The 13,204-nt window shown below is 47.6% G+C and overlaps 1 protein-coding gene across 1 annotated transcript in view; it reads right to left on the bottom strand.

The window, feature by feature from the left end:
* Nucleotides 1–13,204, bottom strand: part of USP34 (ubiquitin specific peptidase 34) — a 3,618,222-nt gene that overhangs the window by 1,226,470 nt on the left and 2,378,548 nt on the right. The gene's annotated exons all lie outside the window — the stretch shown is intronic.

Here is a 13,204-nt window from a genome sequence, read left to right as displayed (position 1 = left end):
AGCTAGAAATGTGAGACTACCTCAGGAAGAAGGAACAGTCTCTCTCTCTCTCTCAAAGTCACCATATCTGGAAAAAAACAAAAAGGGAGGTTTAACAGACAACATCTGGATCTTGCTCAACCATCTCACAGAAGTGATGGTTAGGAGGAGATCACCCTACGGGTGACTAATACTAATGAACAAGAAAACAGGAGCTTACACATTGCGCCCATCAAGAAATTCAATACTAAATTTAAATCTCAGGCCGAAACACAAACTGGCTTGTGGGAAACTGATTGCACGATCCCTGTAAGAACTGAATAACGTGGGAATTGTGAAGAAAGAGCCCTGCTCCAGGGTTCTCTAAATCATTGAAATAGTAGCCCAGTATCTCTCGCCCAACACTAAGCTGAGAATTTACGCCATATGCAGGAATAAATTGATTTAGTGGCCGACCTAGCTAAAACCAGTACACCTACGATGTTGTCTGACAAGTCTCACTCCTTGTATCTCAGACTCTCAGCAGACAAGCATGAATGTTCACCTTCCGACTGGGAGAGCAGGTCCACCCTCGACTAAGTCGCTAGGGAGGGCAAATGGACATGTCAGAGGTTCTGGGTACCACGTCCTCTGGGTCCAGTGCAGAAATAACAGAATCAGTGTGGGCCAAAATGGGCATAGTCCCCAGAGAACAAGCAGTATGAAAGGGATCTGCAGGAACACATGGGACAGTTCAAAGCCCCACTCCATCCTAAGTGCATAAACACTGAAGCTACCTGCTGAAGAAATTCCATGGAGCAAAACAATTTGCACTTCCTGTTCACACTAGAGGTGAAAAAGTCCACTTGAGGTGTTTCCAAGAAGGAGACTATCACCTCCAGAACTTCCTGGCAGAGCTCCAAATTGTGGGAGTGCGAAGTCTGCCTGCTCAAGGTATCTGCTGGGACGTTCTCTGACCCTGCCAGATGGGCTGCTGTCTGAGACACCTTTTTCTCCAGAGCCATGAACCACAGTCACATTGCTTCTCTGCACAGATGCAAGAAATCCACACCTCATTCCTTGTTGAGGTAATGCATGGCCACCGTGTTGTTCGGGAGGAGAAAGACAAAAGGACCAGCCTGATCGCTTTTAATTCCAGCAGGTTGATGGGTTTCTTCAACTCTAAGTGAGACCACAGCCCACTCAATATTCGATCTTGCAGAGGAGAGCCTCAGCCCATCATGGATGCATTCTGTGATCACGGTCATTTGGGGCCAGTGTTGCTGAAGATAGGCCCTCTCAAGGACAACACACAAGGTCTTGAGACACATTGTTCGGGAACCACAAGAGGTCTGACATGTTTCCCTGAAACAGAGACCACGGACATCAGTGTAGCCACTGAGGCAAACTCATATGTAACCGAGCCTCCAGCACTACCAGAATGCAAGAAGCCACGACGCACAGTAAATGCAGGAAGGTCGAGGAGGGAACCTGTTCCTGGTATTGGAAGACATGAGCCATCTGAAAGATGCTTGTCAATCGGTTTTTGGGTAGGACAGCTATGCCCAGGCAAGTGTCCTGGACCGCACGGATATATGGGAGGGTCTGGGACAGCAAAACGTGAGACATCTTTATGTTCAGGAAGAATCTCAAACTGTGCAGGTATTCCGAAGCCTGGTCAGGGGCAGATAAAAGAAGATATGGATAGTTTCCTCCTGAGGTGAGCCTCAATCACCGCTAGCAGTTTGTTGTAAATCCTGAGTGAAAGGCTGTAATTGCTTGTGGGAAGACTGCACTGTGAAACCAGGTACTTCCTGTGTTTAAGATGTATAGGCACATGGAAGTAGGCAGGACCATGAAGATCTAGATACACCAACGTGTCCTGCATATCAAGGGCCTGAAGGATCTGGGCTAGTGTGTTCACCTTGAACTTGCCCTGCGCAGGTACAACTTCAAGAGCCTCAGATCCAGGATGGAATGCAGGAACCGTCTTTCTGCAGAGAATACCAGCCACTGCCTCGTTGGGAGCCAGGCACCAGCTCTATGGCACCCTTCCCCAGAAGCTGATGATCCTCCTCTGACAGGAGAGGGTCTGGAGACAGACAAGGCCTGGTAGGTGGATGGTCAGCAGTGTACTGAAGAAAAGGGAGCCAACACCCCAGATTCAGCACCTTCAAGGCCCAAGCGGAATGAGTAGTGCATTACCACTCCTCACTGAACAGGGATTTGCTACCCCCACTGGAGTACATTGTATGAAGTGTTCATCACAGGACCTTTGTGCATGGTGGGATAGTGGGCACAGCAGCAGCAATGCCCCCTCTCTGTGCTCCATAACCTCTACAATGGCAGGGAGGAAGGCACCGTTTTTCCTTACCGTAGGCTTTCTGTCCTTTGACATGGAGGGCGTAAGAGGAGAAGGGATGAAACCCTCTTCCCCTCACTGCAGGAGCAGAGGGTTGTTGAACAGCTAAGACCAAGTTCTTCGGTGTGACGTTGGATGACTAGAACTATTGCAAGAACTCATTGCCCTTGGCCCCTAAGAGGTTGTGCCCATCAAAAAGAAGAACAATTTTCTTTCTTACCTTGTAACGTTCTTTCGATGGGATGTTCCTCCGACGTATTCCTCATCTTTGATGTTACCCATCCCAGCTTGCTGGCCTCGGACTTTTTTTCAGTAGAGGGCGCTGCGCGTCAACGTCCCTCAAGTCGGTGTCCCTCGACAGCCTCCGTATCAGCGCCAACGTCATTGTGCGTATAAATAGACTCACGCAGCGTCCGTTGCTCAGTTCTGTTTTGAAGCTTAAAATTGCTTTGCATTAATTGGTTATTAACCTTGAAGGAGCGTAAGCTGCAACTACAAGGAAAGCTTTACTGCGGGGATGGATGGGAGGGGCGATAAGGAATACGTCGGAGGAACATCCATCGAAAGAACGTTACAAGGTAAGAAAGTAACTTGTTCTTCGAAGGGATTGTGTCCTCTGACGTATTCCTCATCTTTGATAGACTCCCATGCAGTAATGTGAAGAGGCGGTAGGAGTAAAACATGAAATATTTCCCTTTAAGAATGCACAGAATGCAACACAGCTTTCCCAAATCTTGTTTTCTGACTAGAGGAGGAATCCAGGCTGTATGTAAAATTTAGTAAAGGTATGTGCGGACGACCATGTGGCAACCGCATGTATGTCTCTAATTGGAACCCCTCTTTGGAGAGCCGAAGAGGCTGCGATACCCCTGGTTGAGTGAGCCCTAAGATGTTGAGGGGGCTCTTTTCCTGCTAATTTGTAGCATTCTAGAATGGTTAAAATGATCCATCTTGAAATGGTCTGTTTCGTGATTGACAATCCTAATTTGTGCCCTGCGTATCCTACAAACAACTGGTCTGCTTGCCTTATCCTAGCAAGTTTGCTAATATAAAAACTCAAGGCACGCCTTGGATCCAGTCTGTGTAACCTCTCTTCCTCTTTCCCTGGGTGGGGAGGAGGATAGAACGAAGGTAAGGTTATTTTCTGAGTAATGTGGAATTCAGAAACCACCTTTGGGAGAAAATTAGGCTTCACTTGTAAAACCACCTTGTCTTTATGAAAGATTATATGAGGAGGTTTGCAAGATAGAGCTTGTAATTTGCTCACTCTTCTGGCAGATGTTAGAGCCACGAGAAAAACTGTTTTAAGAGCGAGATCTCTTAATGAACAGGAATGGAGTGGTTCAAAAGGAGTACCCATCAGACATTTTAAGACTAGATTTGGGTCCCACAATGGAACTTGAATAGGCTTTGGGGGATAAACATTAGTTAACCCCTTCAGAAATTGAATTACCAAGGGTAATTTGAAATATGAAGGCTCCTCAGCAGTACGCTTAAAGATTGACAGCGCTGCAAGATAGCCCTTGATTGTACCAATTTGAAGACCTGAATTTGCTAAGTAAAGCAAGAACGATAACACCATTGGTGTATTGCATGAAAAAAGGTTTAATATTCTTTTCCCTAAACCAGCTGCAAAATTTGTTCCAACGGCAGCGGTATTAAGTTTTTGTTGCTGGCCTTCTGGCCGAAAGCAACACCTCCATGACGTCATCCGGGAGATCCCGATCCTTGTATCTCAACCTTTCAGAAACCAAGCGTGAAGGTTGAGAGTTCTGATGTCTGGATGGAGAACCAAACCGCCCTTAAGGTCCTCTCTTTGCGGAAGACGAATTGGAGGGCAGATGGACATGTCCAGAAGGTCCGGGTACCACGTTCTCCTGGCCCAATCCGGGACAATTAGGATCATGGCTTTCCGGAATCTTCTCAACCTCCTGATCATTTGAGGAAAGACAGGGACTGGAGGAAACGCGTACAGGAGTGGGAACTCCCAGTCCACTACGAACGCGTCCCCTAGAGCTCCTCTCGGGGGAAATTCCCTTGAACAAAACTGAAAGCACTTCTTGTTGATGCTGGTGGCGAACAGATCCACCTGCGGGGTTCCCCAAAGAGCAAAGATCTCTTGAAGGACTTCCTGAGCTAGCTCCCACTCGTGGGAAACTGTGCTCTGCCTGCTCAGAGCGTCTGCCGTCAAGTTCTTCTCTCCGGCCAGATGAACAGCCGATAGAGAGATTCCCTCTTGAATTGCCCAATACCAGAGCTGCATTGCCTCTCTGCACAGTGGCAGTGACCCTACGCCTCCTCTTTTGTTGAGGTAGTGCATTGCCACTGTGTTGCCCGTCATTATCAGGACATTCTTTCCCTGTACTGATGGCAGAAAAGCTTTCAGCGCTAGTCTGAATGCTCTCAGCTCTAACAGGTTGATGCGTAGCCTGGACTCCAATGGAGAGCAACGACTGCTGATTGTCAAGGCGTTGGCATGGGCTCCCCACCACGTGAGTGAGGCATCCGTGACTACTGTTATCTCCAGTCAAGGTTGCCAAAACTGTTCTCCTTTCAAGATGTTCTCCCGAAAGGCCCACCATTGAAGGTCTCGAGCTACTCTGTCCGGCACTTGAAGGAGATCTGACATTCTTCCTGAGAATTGCGACCATTGGGTTCTTAGTGCCCACTGTAGAGATCTCATTCTCAGGCGAGCCTCTGGCACTAGGAAGATGCAGGATGCCATGAGGCCTAGAAACCTCAAAAAGTCGAAGGCTGGTAGACGTTGGGCATTTTACAACTTGGTGACAATATGTAGAATATCTTGAGCCCTCACATCTGGTGGGGAGGCTTTTCCCAGGGAAGTGTCCAGGACTGCTCCAATGAACTGGAGTCTCTGTGATGGTATCATCTGTGACTTCTTTAAATTGAGGGAGAAGCCCAGCTTGTGAAGAAAGTGGCAGACATAATCTATCAGGGTCTGAGCTTGTTCCGAAGCTACTGCTCTGATCAACCAGTCGTCCAGGTAGGGGTAGAAGTGAATCCCTTCCCTCCTTAGACTTGCAGCCACAACTGCCATTAGCTTGATAAAGACCCTCGGGGCAGAGGTCAGCCCAAATGGCAGAACACGAAATTGATAGTGAGAGTTGCCAATTGCGAACCTCAGGTATTTCCTGTGTTTGAGATGGATTGACACATCGAAATAAGCATCCTGGAGGTCTAGAGATACGAACCAGTCCTGAAGCGAGAGGGCCTGAAGGATCTGAGAAAGAGTTACCATCTTGAACTTGTCTTTCCTGAGGAATTTGTTGAATTCTCGCAAGTCCAAGATGGGTCTCAGTCCTCCGTCCTTCTTTGGTACTAGGAAGTAGGGGGAATACCAACCCTTGTTCCTCTCCACTACGGGTACCCGTTCTATGGCACCGTTTTCTAGCAGGTCTACAATCTCCTGTATAAGGAGCGGGTCTGGAAACTTCAAAGAGTTGTTCCCTGGTGGATGACTCTGAGGAATGTGTAGGAAGGGCAGGCAGTAACCTTGGGCAACTGTCTCCAATGCCCAAGCATCTAACGTAATAGCCTGCCAGATGTTGAGTTAACCTTCCCCCTACTGGTGTCTTGTGAGGAGAGACCTCAGAGGGGTTTAGAAGCAGCTGACGCAGATGCAGAGGGTAAAGTGGCGCCTGCTGCTGCTGCGGCTTTTGTACCTTTTCCTTGTCCACCACGGGTGAATCGTCTTTGGCCCCTTTGAGCTGGCTGCCCTCTGCCTTTTCCGAATGCTAAGTAAAAGCGAAAGGACCTACCCCTCCAGGAAGCTCTTGAGGGACGATTTGGAGTCTGCCGGATTGCAGCCCCAAGGGATTTCGGTGCTGTCTTGGATGTCTGTAATCTCTCCAGGCTGTCATCATCCTTCTTCCCAAATAAAGAAGTGCCGTCAAAGGGCATGTTCAGGAGTCTGGCCTGTACGTCTGGAGCAAAACCAGACTTCCGCAACCACGCAAATCTACGGATTGTGGTACTTGCCGCCATGGCCCTGCTGATGCTGTCAGCAGAATCAATGTCTGTTTGGAGGGACTCACACATTGCATCCTTTCCATCCCTGATGATGTTTAAGAATGCATCCCTTTCTTCTCCTTCTGGAAGACAGTCAGCCGCAGATGAAGCACACTCCCAAAGTGTGTGGCTGAATCTTGCTAGCGTGCAAGTGGCATTAATCGACTTAAGCACCATGCTATATACCAAAAATACTTTTTTTGACATGGCATAAAATCTTTTATCATCTCTATCCTGTGGAATCGTAGGATATGCCGACCTACTGTTAGATGAAGTTGCATGCTTGCTCAGATATTCAGGATCTGAAGCTGATACCCTGAATTTAGCAGAATATGTTTTATTTACTGCAGGGATAACTTCAGGAGTTTCCCAATTTGCAGAAATGTTTCTTTGTAGAGCAGTATGAAAGGGAACAACAGGATCCTCCTGTGGACCTTTATCTAAAATATCAATAAGGTCATCCTGCTGAAAGGAAGGTGTAGGTGTAGACCAGCCCATGAATTCAATTATTCTGGCCATCAGAAGCCTATAAGGGGCCTCAGCATGCTCTCCAGAGTCTGGTTTAGCAAACTCTACTTCTGGAGAAGTATCTAAACCACTTGCCTCATGCAGAGAATCCTGAAGGTCTTTTAACCTGTTCTCTTCAGAGATTAATTCCTCTGGCATGGGTATTGTAGTCCTTTGTAAACCAAAAGGTCTCTCATGGTCAGAATCCTCCCCTTCCTCATATATAGAGGACAAGGCTCTAAAGTAATCAGATCTAGGATATGGTTTAAAACCCATTTCTAGAGCAGAGGGAGCCAAATTGGTTGTCACAGGTTGAGAAAATGTCGAGGTTGTCGACGTGGAAGTAAATGGCTTTGACAATCCTGAAAAAGGCGTAGAGAAAGTTTGACCTCGATGCACTTGAGAGAATCGGAATCCTACATGGCGTCGTCGAGATTGTCGACGGCATCCTCGACGCCATGGTCGAAGCTCTCGACACCTCTACTGTCTGTGTCGTAGTGACAGTTGTAGGTTTGTCTTTTATCAGCGTCGACAGTGGCATCGAAGACGGCGTCGATGCCACCGATTTATGCGAAGGACCCTTCGACAAAGGCGTCGATGACCCAGATTTATGAGTCGAAGAAACCTTCGACGACGGCGTCGATGATGCGGTCTTACTGTTTTTACTCGAGGGTTCATGACGCTCTCGAGTAGTTTCTTTCACTGGTTTCAACGACTCGCAGCGTTTTGTTCTTTCACCCAGGGTATCACCTTTAGACGTCTCAGAGGGGGTCGAAGCTGCTTTCTCGAAGATGCTAAGCATTTTTTTACGGAATTCCACCCATTTAGCTGGAGAGCTGTGTTTCGTGGGGTAGGTGACCCTTTTTGGCAAAGTAGAGGAAGAAGAAGAAGAGGGAGATCTACGATGCCTCTTCTTAGAGTGTTTTGATCTCGAAGACTGATGAAAACCGCTTCGAGATCTTGAACGGGAATGTTTTTTGTCAACGAGGAGACGAATGTCTCGACTCAGCCGAAGAAACTTTCGAGGGAGTAGAAGTTTTAAAGCTCTTACCTCTATCTAACTTCCCCTTACGCTGCAACAAGGCTTTCGCCGTCATGGACATACAGTCCTCGCATTCCGAACAGTGATGCTCCGACCCCAGGCACCACAAACAGATCCTGTGAGGATCCGTTAACGACATTTTCTTCCCACAGTCACGAAATGTTTTGAAACCGTACCGTGGAGTTGATGGTTCGGATGAAGAAGCCATCGTATTGAGATAATAATCTTCGAAGAATAAACAGATTTTTCGTGAAGAAAGGAACTGAGCGTCACGTTTCCGAGGCCCACGAAGCACAGAAAAACGGAACTGAGCAACGGACGCTGCGCAAGTCTATTTATACGCCCGATGACGTTGGCGCCGATACGGAGGCTGTCGAGGGACACCGACTCGAGGGACGTCGACGCGCAGCGCCCTCTACTGAAAAAAATTTCCGAGGGCAGCAAGCTTGGATGGGTAACATCAAAGATAAGGAATACGCCGGAGAACACAATCCCTTCGAAAGTCTAGGCATTTTGCCTGGACGTCTGGAGTGAACCCTGAGGTCCTCATCCAAGAGTTCCTCCTGATGACCATGCCAGTGGCCATTGCTCACACCACATAACTGTGTCAAAGCAAGACTGCAAGATCTGACGGGATAATTCCCTGCTATCATTAAAAGGGTGTCAATCCTCGTCTCATCACTCCCTCCAGAAGATTCTCAGCCGCCACTGACACTACAGCCCAAAAGTCAAAAGGACAATTTGGCCAGGGAGCAGGATGCATCCAACGCCCACAGGGCCAGGCTGCCAGAGGCGACAAGGCGTCCAACCTCTTGCTCTCAATGTGAGGGGGCAAAGAGTAGACGTCTGTGCTCTTCGGATTGTCTGTAGCAGCCTGCACGACCAGGCTCTCAGAGAGGGATGGGAGGAGAGAAACGATGGGTTTGAAGGAACTGGACAATGCTTCCTGGCTAGGTCTCTCTCGACCGCAGGGACTGAGGCTGGCTTTTCCAAAACCTCCAATGCCGGTGCGTGAACTGCTGGGTTAAATGGCAGCAAGGTTTCTCTTTGGGCGGGGCCCACATCCAGGCTATTCGTGATCTGAAATTGAGCTTTAGGTCTGGTGGTGGCTGATAAACCCCATGTCTCTACAACCTTCCCAATTATTTTTTGGAACAAGGTATGAGGCTTTAGCAGAGTGGGTGCTGGGCGGATGTCCAACTCTGGGGATGTATCAAGGCCACAGGCTTCCTGGGAATTATAGACTAGCTCCAACAGATCCTCCCCTTCAGCGTAAAACTCCTCTGGGATATTTTGCTTCTCTCTGGAGTCAAACGGTTCCAACCCATAATGAATTGGATCACCTTCCTCATCAAAGATTTCAGTCATCCTTGACATGAACATTACCAACAGAAATGGGGCGTAATCATGAGGAGCACCTGCGCTAACGAAAGATGCCAACAGCGGTAAGTACAGAGGAGTCCGATTGTGGTTCTGACGCCCAAAGACAGAGCCTCTCTGCACCATTCCAGATCTGAATCATATTGAGCTGCGCCGTAGCCCATAGGCATGCTGTCACAGTCTCTATAGGCATCCTTGTCGGCTCATCTGAGCGGGGAGGGCCCTGCGGTAGCCATCAGCACCGAGGCCTAGACAAAGATGTCTAGCATCTTCAGCTGAAAGGTCTCCCATTCCTATGGGGTGGAGGATTAAGTAGGAAAAGGTACCTGCAACGCCGAATCCTCCAAGGATCGGATCGAGTCCCTGGATCGGTGCCTCCTCGTCTTTGAATACAAAGAAGACTTTTTTTCTAAGAATCTCTCGGGATCGTGACCTCTTCTGATCTGCAGCTTCTTTTTTGGGGGGCCAGAGACTGGTATTTCGCTCTGACCCATGCCACACCCGACAACTTCAAACAAGTCCTCTTCTGTTCTGATCTGCAAGACCTTAGGAAACATGAATTGGCACAATCCCCAATCCTGCGGATCGTTTTTATTTTGCCCTAGAAAGTAAAGATAAATTCTGTGGGGGTTAGAGAAAGACTATTGTCTTGCACAATCCGCCTAGGTCTTAAAGACCAAGGATTTATTGGAGTGTGACATGACACAGTGGAAAGGTTTTATAGAAACAGTGTTCCCGAAGCATACTGAGTGAGCGGGAAAAAAAAAGAACTATGGTAATTGGGGTGTGGCACCGCAATATATACTGGCACTGACGTCATGTCCGCCGAGGGCACAGAGTCATCGAACGGAGCAGGACTGCACCCTCATGTGGCAACAAAATTTCCCAAGGACAGCTTACCTGGAGATAGAATATCATAGATGAGGAATCCCTGGGAGGAAGGAATACATTAGAATTGGAGAAATAAAAGTCAAATATCAGATTGTTGAGAGATTTTTTTAGGCAGTCTGACCCCTTCCAATATAAAAAGTTACCCTCTAATTGTCACCGCCCTTGGCGCCAGCAGTTACGATTAAAATAGGAGTATTACAGCCAGAGGTCGAAGTGGGTGGGAGCGGTCGGGAGCGGTGCTCCCATACTTTTCATTTTTAAGTTTCACCGTTCCTATACTTTTATTTTAAAAATAATCAGTTCTGGAATGGTTTAGTTTTAAAATAAAAGTGTAGGAAGAGGTTGAAGCCTGCACTTCAGTGAACTGCATTGCACATTCCCATAAATAGCCGGTGTGTTTGTTTGGGGGTTTGGATTGTGTGTGGAAGGGGGCGCAGAGATGGGGTTTGTGGTGAGCGGGGCAGTCCAGTAGGGAACATAGTTCCACTACTTCTTTTAGTACACTTCGACCACTGATTACAGCCTAACATAATTACAGGCCTTTCAAGAAATATAAATGAAACATTGTTCAGTACATCTGGATAAGGATCCTAAGTCCCACTAGTGCTCAATAGAGAATCAAGCATAACACACTATAAAGGAATGAAGAACATGCTGACCCCTACAAGTTTTAAACGGCAACATAGTAGACTTATAACATACCCTAAGGATGAAATTGGCCCCTTTATAATATCACAAAAACAGGGAATTCTATGAATAACTTAGAAAGCAGGAGGACTATGTGACAGGGTCTGAGTCATGACTCTGTCAGGGGGACGAGGGGCTCAGGGGGCAGGGAGGGGGGGGTTTACCCCCGCTCTCCCTTTTCCAGCAGGAGGCTCACCAGTCTAGTCTCAGATCCAGTAAGTGGGAGTGAGGGGTGGGTGGGGTAAGTCCCTGCCCCCCCCACACTTCCCACAAATGTCACCAATAACACCACCCAATGCATTTTCTGGCCATGTTTCGGCCCTCTGTTGCAGGACTCCACTTCCCACAATCCAACTGGGAGCAGCAACGAAAAACTGGACTGGATCCAAGCAAAGGAGGAAGGGGAAATACAGCAACCAAAACAACCCACGAGCATCTGACAAATCCCAACTGCGATCAGCACCTCAGGCGAGCACAAGCCTCAGCCCAACTACAGAAAAATTAACTTTTAGACCCACAGCATGCCAGAACAACAGCAGGAAAATGACCGCAGCCTGTTGTTGAAACCATGCTGGAAAAGGGGAGGTGCTTAGAGAAGTTTTTACAATCAGTGCCTTTATTGGAACACACCACCTGTCTAGCCTGAATAATGTACTTGTTGAGCAGTGAAAAGACCTTCACAATGTATTTCAATAAAACCATTGAAATATCCTTGCTATTCCGTGAAGTATTCAGACCCATGTTGTCATCATGGGATCCTCTAGACCCAGATACAGCGGTCGACCTATGCCAACAGAACATAGAAGAGACATCCAAAACTGGAGATCTGCCGGGTAAGGGTCTAATTTAGATGGGACCAACAGGCAGGAAGATGTGGAAGATAATTCATACCACCAAGACTGCAAAACTGCCAACCATAGTCACCCTCAGAGCGACAGGGCGAGTCCTGTTCGAAGGGCCTTGTACAGAGATAAAGTGGTGAAGATCCACCAAGAAGAAATGCGCTGGTCAGAATAGGTCTCCAGATAGAGGTTACAGCAGGTCTAGATGGAAAAGTGGACACTTGCTAGATGTGGGGCTGGAATCATCAGTGGAGATTATCAAGAGGAAGTGACCATTATCCACTTCAACCTGGGGAACCACAATCAGAAATGGCCAACCCATTGCCCAACTAGTGTGGGAAAACATTCTGGTCCCAGAGATGGAGGACTTTGTGGATCTAAAGAAGGCCAAGGTTAGGCCCAAAGCATCGGAGGAGAACTCTAAAAGGAACCAGAACCCATTGGGCTCGCCAGACCCCTTATTGCTGAAGACTACCAACACAACCAAATCCCCAAAGGGACAGCCAACTCCAGTCACAGTCTCCAACGCCTGCCATACTGCAATGCACAAAGGCCCAAGGGACAGACGCATTGCTGAAGTAGACCAGATGACTGTTACCAACGAAGAAAGAGAAGAACAAATAATTTATCTCTGGCAACGAATTTATGATAAATGTTCCACCAACACAGTACATATTTTAGATATAGTCTTGTGATAGCAGCAAACTTCGGAAATTGTTTTGCGGTCATGGGTGGCGCCGCGTGCCTTTGGCATTGCATTTGGCATTGAAGTTCCTCAACAGTCCTCGGCGCCAGGGACAGAGGTGATGTCGGCATTGGTATAAGTAGACAGCGCCATGCCCTTGACCTAAGCTTTCATGTTTTTCCCCTGCTCAGCAAAGTTGGGGAATTTTTAGGCATGAAATATTTTATTTATAATGGCCAGGAATGCAATGAGGAAGAGATTTAGACAAAGAAGTTCTTATTGAATGGAAGGAAGGGAGGGTGATAAGGAATCCATGGGAGGACACAATCCATCAGAAACAAAATTACTAAGTAATGGCAGATTGTGTCCACTAACTGACTCCTCATCTTAGAAAAACTCCCTAAGCAGTAATCTTGTTTTAGGAGGAGGAAATAGGAGCAACTCCCATTGCAATTCGATCTTAAAGCATTCAGGAAGACTGCTCTGCCAAATCAAGCATTCTGACATGATAACGTGTCCAGGCAATAAGGTTTAGCAACTGTGTGCAGGGACGACCACGTTGCTATCTGACATATGTCCAGAGTTGGGACTCTGTCTTGCCTGCCAACCCCGGCCAACCTGGGATATCTGCTTCCCCACCTATTGCTACATGGAGGGCTCCCAATAGGTAGTTCCTACCTGTCCATACGGCCGTTAGGACTGCCAGGCCTTTCTACACACAGTTGAGACTCTTTGGGAAGCTGCCAGGGAAGCGTTTCCATTAAACACGTTCTTAAACGCATGATACTACATCTTTTTACTTGCGCTTCTTCTACACTGTT

The sequence above is a fragment of the Ambystoma mexicanum genome, chromosome 4q (genome assembly GCF_040938575.1).
Source record: "Ambystoma mexicanum isolate Mex_15411 chromosome 4q, UKY_AmexF1_1, whole genome shotgun sequence".
NCBI classification, from domain to species: Eukaryota; Metazoa; Chordata; class Amphibia; order Caudata; family Ambystomatidae; genus Ambystoma; species Ambystoma mexicanum.
Note: the sequence above shows the minus strand (reverse complement) of the source record. Positions and strands in the feature narration are given on the sequence as shown.